The sequence below is a fragment of the Dreissena polymorpha genome, chromosome 5 (assembly GCF_020536995.1).
Source record: "Dreissena polymorpha isolate Duluth1 chromosome 5, UMN_Dpol_1.0, whole genome shotgun sequence".
Lineage (NCBI taxonomy): Eukaryota > Metazoa > Mollusca > Bivalvia > Myida > Dreissenidae > Dreissena > Dreissena polymorpha.
In genome coordinates, this window is record NC_068359.1 from 67,937,780 (window position 1) to 67,949,445 (window position 11,666).

The window sequence follows — 11,666 nt, forward strand, 5'->3', positions numbered from 1 at the left end:
TAAACCGTTAAACTACGAGGGGTTTTCCAGAAGTTCGTGGATTTTCGCTATAACTTATTAGTTTGCTGGTAAAAGTCAATGAAATGTACATATTATACAAACCAATCATCACGGACTTTATATATAAGCTAAAAATGCATGAATTCCATAAAGCGCGATTGAAACGCGTTGCCATAGAGACCTCAGTAACGACATGCGGCGCACGCGTGTATTTTATTATAAGTATGAGCGTTACGCGAATTTAAATTTGGTTTAAATGTCGTTGATAAACAGAATTTACGGCAAATTTCACGTTACAGCGCCTAAGTCCTCCTTACAGCCCGGATTTGGCCCCTATGGACTTCCGCGTCTTCCCGGAAGTTAAATCACAGTTGCGCGGTATTCGCTTTGCAAGTAAACAGGAACTTACAGTTGCAGCAAAGCGAATCGTGTCGTCTTTTGACGCTGACTGCTATAGAGACACTTTTGACAAGTGGATTTCCCGACACATAAAGTGCATTCGCGTTGGAGGCGATTATGTGGAAAAGATTTGACAGTTGTTAACTTCATAACGTCATTGACGTTGGACAGAAACGTTACACGTGCGTCGGTGTGCGCATTGTGCACATGTTTAAATCTCTGATATATATTTATTGTTTTATGTATTTCCATGATATTTGGAGAGTAGATTTGGAAAGAAAGAAATATTCTTAACATGCTATTTGTTTGTCCATTTATGTTACCAAATGAAAGTTATAGCGAAAATCCACGAACTTCTGGAACACCCCTCGTAAGTTTAGACGCACATCGTACATGTATGGTATACATGCTGGCGAATTCGGCTGTACAGTGGTTTTCAATTTCAGAATTAAATATCTGGCTTATTTCGCATTTTTCGACACATGTTCTTCTTAACTTTTATTTTAATTTATATTTAAATATATATATAATAAGTTTTTTACACAGTTTATATAAATTCATAAATATTTGACAAAATCGTATATACCCGCTTTAAGGTCCAAGCGGAAGTTATTTATTTTATTTTATTTCATTCTTTATTATTAAATAGTGTAGGTTGTTTGCAGTATCAACCCGTTGAATATATCCGTGTTTAAGTGTATAAGCATACCGTCTTATCAAATATTTGAAATAGTTATGGTCTTTAATCGTTCTACGTAGTGCCACATAGCTACATAGTGCCATTTACCACCGTCAATGCCTACCAGTATTCCTACTTCCCAACTGGCATACGCCTCTGGAATGGCCTCCCAGAACAGGTGGTCACTTCCCCGTTCATAGATATCTTCAAGACTAGGGTGGGGGAGCTATACAAATAACTCTGGAGCAACATGTGTTTATCCTGATTTTAACCTTTATTCTTCCCTTCACACGTGTACATAATCACAATTGTGCGACAATGTCCCAGAGGGGCCCAGCACATTAACCGAGAGATAGAGATAGATAGAGATACGTACGAGCAGGACTGTGGGCACATGAGGATCATTCGGACTAAGTGCAGTATGCTTGTTGCTAACACTATTATAAAAACGTGCGCACTGCGTTTTAAATATATGAAAACGAAAACAAATAAACCAAACCTGTAAGAAATTAAGACGACAAGTAAAACACATATACAAAATCAATGCGGAAATATTTGTTAATTTCCGCTAGCCAAACTTAATCAAAATAAACGGCATACCACTATTGGCAATTGCTAATTATTTATACGAATGTTTGTATTTAAAAGCATGTTTATACAAAAAAGACACTCTTATTTAAAAGTCCTTGTTTGTTTTGGGGTAAGAAAACAAAATGACAATGCAATTTAATGCATTTAAGCAAAAGCGTTAAGAAACTTATTTTATAGTTGATCAACTGCTAAACCTTACAATACACCAAGTGTTTATCTACATTCTAAATAACAATTAATAAACATTTAAAGAACATTATACAATATTAGGCAATCACAATAAAATATAAGACACCTTTGGCTTATCATCTAAGCGACATGAATTATGCTGCCGTCCTAACAAAAAAAAAAAATTAATATCGACGTGCGTCTGAAAATGTTCAACATCAACGGTGTCACCTCAATTCAATTTATGATAACGGCATAATATGAACAAAAATTATATTTTGATTACTAAGTCGAACGAAAACTTACTGAGGAACATTGATTTTTTATGTGTTAACTTTAGTTTCCGAAATATTGTACGAAATATTCGTTGATTTTGAGTGTTCATGTGCTTTTAAATACCGATAAATTATGAAAATTATTTGAAATGTATAACGAATATTCAGATACTACAATTTAATTCAGCATATGTGTAATGCCAGCTCGTGCTATTTACATAAAACAAAACGTTTCATAACTCTTATAACAACTATGGTCCCGCATCTTATTTCTGAACGCAATCTAGCGTCTTATCCATTATAAACGCATGTGTTTATTAACTTATATTGTCAATTAAACAAGGCGTGTCATTTACGTTATACAATCTAAAGCGTTCATGATTAACGTCGATTAACCAGTTACACCCCTACATGTATGTACAAAGCGTACGGTATATATATACAGCAAATACTAGATGTGCAATTAACCAGTTACACCCCTACATGTATGTACAAAGCGTACGGTATATATATACAGCAAATACTAGATGTGCAATTAACCAGTTACACCCCTACATGTATGTACAAAGCGTACGGTATATATATACAGCAAATACTAGATGTGCAATTAACCAGTTACACCCCTACATGTATGTACAAAGCGTACGGTATATATATACAGCAAATACTAGATGTGCAATTAACCAGTTACACCCCTACATGTATGTACAAAGCGTACGGTATATATATACAGCAAATACTAGATGTGCAATTAACCAGTTACACCCCTACATGTATGTACAAAGCGTACGGTATATATATACAGCAAATACTAGATGTGCAATTAACCAGTTACACCCCTACATGTATGTACAAAGCGTACGGTATATATATACAGCAAATACTAGATGTGCAATTAACCAGTTACACCCCTACATGTATGTACAAAGCGTACGGTATATATATATACAGCAAATACTAGATGTGCAATTAACCAGTTACACCCCTACATGTATGTACAAAGCGTACGGTATATATATATACAGCAAATACTAGATGTGCAATTAACCAGTTACACCCCTACATGTATGTACAAAGCGTACGGTATATATATACAGCAAATACTAGATGTGCAATTAACCAGTTACACCCCTACATGTATGTACAAAGCGTACGGTATATATATACAGCAAATACTAGATGTGCAATTAACCAGTTACACCCCTACATGTATGTACAAAGCGTACGGTATATATATACAGCAAATACTAGATGTGCAATTAACCAGTTACACCCCTACATGTATGTACAAAGCGTACGGTATATATATACAGCAAATACTAGATGTGCAATTAACCAGTTACACCCCTACATGTATGTACAAAGCGTACGGTATATATATACAGCAAATACTAGATGTGCAATTAACCAGTTACACCCCTACATGTATGTACAAAGCGTACGGTATATATATATACAGCAAATACTAGATGTGCAATTAACCAGTTACACCCCTACATGTATGTACAAAGCGTACGGTATATATATACAGCAAATACTAGATGTGCAATTAACCAGTTACACCCCTACATGTATGTACAAAGCGTACGGTATATATATACAGCAAATACTAGATGTGCAATTAACCAGTTACACCCCTACATGTATGTACAAAGCGTACGGTATATATATACAGCAAATACTAGATGTGCAATTAACCAGTTACACCCCTACATGTATGTACAAAGCGTACGGTATATATATACAGCAAATACTAGATGTGCAATTAACCAGTTACACCCCTACATGTATGTACAAAGCGTACGGTATATATATACAGCAAATACTAGATGTGCAATTAACCAGTTACACCCCTACATGTATGTACAAAGCGTACGGTATATATATACAGCAAATACTAGATGTGCAATTAACCAGTTACACCCCTACATGTATGTACAAAGCGTACGGTATATATATATACAGCAAATACTAGATGTGCAATTAACCAGTTACACCCCTACATGTATGTACAAAGCGTACGGTATATATATATATACAGCAAATACTAGATGTGCAATTAACCAGTTACACCCCTACATGTATGTACAAAGCGTACGGTATATATATACAGCAAATACTAGATGTGCAATTAACCAGTTACACCCCTACATGTATGTACAAAGCGTACGGTATATATATACAGCAAATACTAGATGTGCAATTAACCAGTTACACCCCTACATGTATGTACAAAGCGTACGGTATATATATACAGCAAATACTAGATGTGCAATTAACCAGTTACACCCCTACATGTATGTACAAAGCGTACGGTATATATATACAGCAAATACTAGATGTGCAATTAACCAGTTACACCCCTACATGTATGTACAAAGCGTACGGTATATATATACAGCAAATACTAGATGTGCAATTTAAAGGGTGCATCATTGTTTTGCAGCGGTTAAAGTTTTACAGTTGTTCTTATAATTTTCATGTATCAGTTACTTCACTTTTTTATATTATTGTCAATGTGTATATTTGCTCGATTTTCATATTGTTTATATCAAAAGTGGTTAGCGTGTGGCTATGATATTAATTAAAAAAAATAATCGAAAAATCAACATCTCTGGAAAAAAAATCAGTATAAAATATGTATATAAAATGGTCTTATTCAACGCAGAAATGAATTTCCTGTCTGGACATGTACCTATCTTGCAATATTTTTTTACAAATGCTGAATCAAATTCTAAGATATAACACTATACAAAACTCGTCATCGATCAGACCCGATCGAAAACTGAAATCTTCAAGTAAAGGAACCTGGGTCGTCCGGTCTCTTTATCTGGTCGTGCCGACGCATTAAAAAACACACGAATATGTTCGATTGGTTTAGTATATATTATAGAAGCGTCCTGTGTGTTAACCATTTTAAAACATACGTGAAACATCGTGTATTGTGATTACCCTGAGTTAATGATCTTGTTCCAAGACGTTCACTAGATTCACCCCTACACACTTACTCGTTCCCACGACAAAAATAGAAACTCATACATACGACATGCTTTTTCCGATTTCACGAGTTACTTAGTGGTAGATACTAAGTCATGGGCAATATATCCGGACAATAATATAAGAAAATAGTTGTTATGATATATACATGATAAGGTCATTTTTTATGAGACGAAAACCTGTTCTATTCAGAAAAATGAAATACTGTTTTGTCATAATGGCGTATCGCAAATCAAAGCATACGTTGTTTATGTATTGTTTTTTAAATGTGTGTATGCCATTAAAGGGGCCTTTTCACAGATTTTGGCATGTTTTGAAGTTTGTCATAAAATGCTTTATATTGATAAATGTAAAAATTCGATCTAAAAAGCTCCAATTAAAAAATCAAGAATAAACTTTAAAAAAGGAAAACAAAAGTAGACCGCATCAGGGATCGAACCAGTGACCCACGGAGTCCTGGAGTAAAAACCACTTAGACCGCTCGGCCATCCTGCCAAATACGTATCAAAGACGTATTTTATACCTTATACAAGCAATCTTCGTAGTTTCACAAAATTAAACGACAACAACAACACTCTCCAAATTATTCAATCGTTTCGCGTTGCAACGCTTTATAATTTTCAGGTTTTTAAATCGTCAAAAGATGCATATAACGGCTATATTAGACCATGGTAAATGTTCAGTATTACTGTTTCCTCACAAATATCATAACTAAAACGAAAATTTGACAATCTGAAACAACTTTTTTTCAGTTTTGTCAATTTACCAAAACGTGAAAAGATCCCTTTAAGTACTTGCACGTTTGTATGTTATGAATTACAATTGATTCTTGTGTAGCCTATTATGTATAAAGCACACTAAGTTTTCTCAATATTCCAGTTTCAGACAGCAGTTATTTGTTCTTGACTAAACGTCAAGCAGTTTTCACAAATACGACATTTAACGATGAAGGCCAAATATTTTTGCACAGACTATAACTATGCTTTTGGAAATGTAGAGAATAACAGCTGCCTGATCTTTTTGTAATATATCAGACAAGGCTTAGAATAATATAAAGGCGAGGCTTGCCGAGCCGTTGTGGTATTCGTGCCGAGCCTGATATATTACAAAAAGATCAAGCAGTAACCTGTTTTTCTGTTTATCATACCTCTACTCCCCCGATTTTAAAGAAATAATGAAAAAATCGCTAAAAAGCTGCAGTTTTAGCGGGAAAGAATATGACTTTTGCCGTTTGACATGTTAATAATGAAGTCATGAGCACGCGCTTAATATTAAAAAAAAAGTTTACTGTTAGAGTTGCATTTTGTGTTTAAAATATATTACATCTTGGTATCAAATTGTTTGTTTCGTTGATTCTGATATGATTTTACTAAAAATGATTAGTTTATAGTTGATTCCGAGTAATATGACCACCCTCCACACATGACTGACTGATATAAGAACTTCCTGTTGACCACGCTATAAAAATATATCAGGCAACGTTATATCAGACAGATATCAATGCGGTGGTATGATAAAATATAATACCCAGTATGATTGTAGATCATGTATTTAAAAGCCACCGTTCAAATAAAAAAAAGCGCATTATATTAACTTCCGTAGGTTTTGAGGAAAAGCTTCGATATGATATCAAAAGAACTTAAACAAATACACGCATATCTAACGCTTGATAGTTTATCATTTGGGTTGTATAATATTAAATACATTTTAACAAGATGTATGACTTTTTGTGATACTTGTATCTCAGTCCACTTATCTAGTATGATTTGTTGCTACTGATTTGTCTTCTGTACTGTATGTTGTTTTGTATACAGTTTGTAAAAGCAATATAAACCTAAAAAACTTTTGGTGCAACTGATATATGGTTAATTCGAAAAATTATTGAATATAACCCCCATTCGTTTATCTTCTTGAGATTCTATTGTGTACCATCTAATTTATAATAAAAATGTGTTGACAAATACAATTTACAGCTCATGTACGTCGTGCTTCCGACGCTGCACGAAGCCAAGATCGCATTTTCTCGTAAATGTTCGGATATCGTCAGGGGAAATTCGCACGCAATATATTGTGACACAAAAGATAAAAAACGAGCATCTTGTATCTCGTTAAATCTATGTTGCCATGCCTCATCTAGTGTTGAAATTATGGATATTGCTATAAGGAGCATTGATGTTTATGGGTTAACTTTATTTTATGAAATATTTTACGAAATATTCGTTGATTTTTAGTATTCATGTGGCTTTTTATAATATTGGATGTGCCGACGTACATACAATCCGAAAACAAAATGAACACGAGTCATTTTGATAGATTTCCGCTCACACTATTTGCATAGAACAGCAAATTAAGGTATAGTTAATGCTAATCCTTTTTTTAATCATCCGCACATTACCTATCATTTTCCTGGTTAGATCAAATTTCCCACAATCGAGCTTTTTTTTCTTCAATGTTGTTTTTTTTCTAGATTACTTCGACACTGTTTGCTGTGTTTTTATTTGTTCATGTATGTTTCCACCATTCAGTGCAGCTATCATAAAGCAGCATGTTAGCATGCATTCATTCTTAATAAAAACAATATCAAGATTGTTTAGACGTCACAACGATTACTTGCGTCGCTGTATATTAATACAATAGAAATAATGACACCCGAGAACAATTACAAGATAAGTATTGATGCAAAGCATCAAAGGGCGTCGGGAATTTCAGTGTAAAAGGCACTCAATTAAGTTACATGGAACGATTTTTTTCTACTGTAAATATTAATATATTGGTCGATTATTTTAAACAAAATAGAAAAAGATACTGGTATAACCATTATCTTTGATTGTGTGTTGTAACCCCCAAATATTTCATAGTTCATTTTATTTACATTGGTTTCCTTTTTTTACTGGCATCCGTGTGCAGTTTTGATTAATGGAACAGAACTGTGTAGGTTTTAAAAAATCTGCTTCATCTTGTAAGCGTAATTTCATATTTTTCTCAACTTCTAGGGGAAATGATTCTGAACTTATTCTTACGTTGCTCATTAACGATAGGGGTTGAGTACTCATTGATATGAAAACAATGTAAAAGTTTACGAACCCCCTCACCCTATCACACATATATTTCATGGGCATAATAAAAACAAAAAATGTTTACAATAAACAGCATATTTATTTTATCAAAAATGTCTACATCAAAACAAAAAGTTAACATAGAACACAAATAAAATAATTTGATTCTACTGGGGCTCGAACCTTGGGCCTCTCACATGTGAAGCGAGCGTGTAACAACTACACTACGGAACCGCTTGAAAAATCACCTTCTAACTAAGATATTAATAAGTGACTGTAGTGCAACGGTTATCAATAAAGCAATAAACCGTGAAGAAAATACGCGTTAATCAAAGCTCGAACAGCACAAGTCTGCGCTATTGTTAGAAAAACCACAAAATAAATATATTTTGATTATGTTTTGTTTTTATACAAAACCAGAAAGTTTCACCGGTTCGCGTATTTGCCCAGTCCCTGTGATCTTTTATTGTTGCCTAGTCCCTGTGATCAGTTATTAATTGAAAGAATTAGCTGTGCAGTATTGGCAATAAATGTTGTAGTAAATGTAATAGGCACAAATGCAGTACTTATTTACACTAATATACACAAAAGATCACAACTATGCAAGATATTCTGACAACAAAAATATATACATTGATCCGTAAAATGACTTCTCCTCCCACAAGCGAAAAAAAAACGTATTACATACGAGTCGCCGCACTTCAGTGCGGCGCCAATAAGGTTTATTGTATGGTTACAATCCACAATTCGTTTATTTAAGGCAAGTAATCAATTGTCTATTCAACACTTGACAAGGCATATAACACAACTGTAAACATAAAGCAGCAATTACGTTTTAACGATCGCTTCAACATATACCCATGACGTTATGTAATCTTAGAATGTAACAGTATTAAAGAAAAATCAATTTGAAATGAAAGTTACATCAAACCTTAGAAAGTATGCAAATTTAAGCACATTTTGATAAGTGTGCATTTACTAGAGCTGAAAACGACAGTACAATTTAATGAGACAAAATATATTGTTTTTGTTAACAATATATTAATATTACTTGCGGTTGATGCAACATTTAAATTAATACATGTAATTCTACTCTATGCTAGGTAGTGACATATATGTTATCATTTCATTTGGGGAAAAATGACCGTAATGGTCGCGGCACAGCATCATATTAACATAAATCATGCACTCAACATAGGGTGAGTTTTATCGTAGTGACATCACGTAACCCTGATGTTACTATTTCCGGCACATATGTTTCGTCTTTACCCCATGACACACGGTTGGCATTATCCCATAATCTGTCAAAAACGGTATATAATACATAAGTAATGATCTTTCTTTAGTATTATGCATCAGCCTCGTTGTTTTTATAAATGAGCATCCAACGATACAATATTTAAAAAGTATGTCCAGAATACTGTTGTTTTACCTCGCTTTGTGTGAAGTGTGTATGGATATAAACTTGAATGAGTCAATTATATACGGTAAAGACCCGATTTGATTAAAAACCTCTTGTATATTTGGGAAAAAATGCGTTTTTTGTGTTAACGCGTTTGTGCATATTTATTAACATAGTGTATATTATTGAATGAAGAATGTAATTTACTTTTGAAACACCATTTTACTTGGTTTGTTAAAGTATTTACTCGTTCAATAAAGAACAAGTTTTATTTCAAATACACATTCAGATGAGGAAGTTCATTTTCCTATGTGTACTCCTGCGAATTAAGCTCGGGAAGCCTTAAGTACCACCCGTGTAGATGAATTTACAATGCCATAAATTACACACAATAATAAAGATGAAAGTGATGAACCGATTAAAGTATGTTTACCTTAAAAAAGGCACTCGACTAACAAAGATCAGAGCTCTTTTTGAATCAGGATGATATGGGTATAAAGGTGTTAACTTCAAAAGGCTACTTAAGAAGGTGTCTTGACACGTTTGATATTTCAGTTTTATCAGGTCAAATACATAAATGCCTTCTAGCAATTATATTAAAAGTCATGGAGGATCAATACACGGCCTCGAAGCACGGGCGCCACATCATTTTTGCGATGCATAAATAAATGAGTCAGTGCTTCTTCCGAGGTGGCGCTTAGGACCGGATGTTTAGAAATTTCACGATAATAATTATGCAGAATGAGTAGGTTTCATATGTGTGATTCAACAAAATTCGCATTATTTAAAACATCAGGCAATGTAGTGCGATTCAGCGCAGATTTATTTATCCACACATGTACAGAAACATACAATCACAAGAAATGTTGAAACGTGAGGACCTTAATTAGTTGAGGTATGATTGAGTTTTTGAAAGCAAATCTATTTATTTTTGCCTGTGTGACGAGCAAATTTCCATCCGATTATTTCGCTAACGACACCAAACGATTGCATTCAACATATATTAACTGCGGCATGCACAAACACATTGGCTTCTTGCAGATGTAATAGATAATTTTGTGTATTTCCAAAAACGATGGAGCCATTGCCAAAGAGGTGGCGCTTGTGGTATGAGATGGCGCCAATGCACGATATATGAATTATCACATGACCATAATATCATAGATAATGTTCCGTTTTTACCATTTCCTTGTATTTTTTAACGTAAATATGTAAACCCAACTCTGTACAGAACATATACACAGTCTATAAAAATATGTAAATCTGTAAATATATAAGTCACCAACTAAATTGAGAAGTCAGCAACCTGAATAAATCTATTGGTCGATATAAACCCAAAACATGTAATACTCAGTACAACTACAATAACTAAATTCTCAATGTTCTAAAATATTTCTACGAAAACAAATATGTTTATACAGTAAGATATTTCACGAAATAATTGAAGGATTTTACAACTTCTGCTTGAAACGATGAGTTTTGTCCCCTACTCCAAATACTCACTAAAAGGCAAAGGTCAACAAATCTTAATTACCCGGTAGGCTAAAATATGTTCCCACTAACATCTCAAAAACAAATCTTTAATCGTTTACCTTTTAACCACACTTAAGTTACTATCCAGTTTTATAGTGTAGTCAATGCCACAAAAGCTTCAAAATCTATTTGCAACAGATGTTTCTTCATAATGTGGAAGACTTTTTTATATTGCATTATGATCGAATTAAGAAAACAAGATAATCAAACATTCAACCTGGTATACCATACAAACAGTGCATGGGCACCGAAAATTCAAAAAGCTGAACATTTGTATTTGCGCTACCTCCTTTCTTTAGCGCCACCTCATAGGCGTTGGTTCCATCTTTTTTGGAAGAATGCAGCATTATCTATTAGATCGACAAGAAGCAAATCTTTTTCTGCATGCAACATCTTATACATGTTCAAAGAGATGGTTTGATGTCGTTAGCAGTTTGATTAGGTGGAAATTTGCTCGACATGCAGGCAAAATACATCTTTCTTTTTTATAAAATTCACCATGCCACAATTAATAAAGGTCATCACTGTTTAAAATGGATTGGAATTATATGCTTTTGTACACTTGT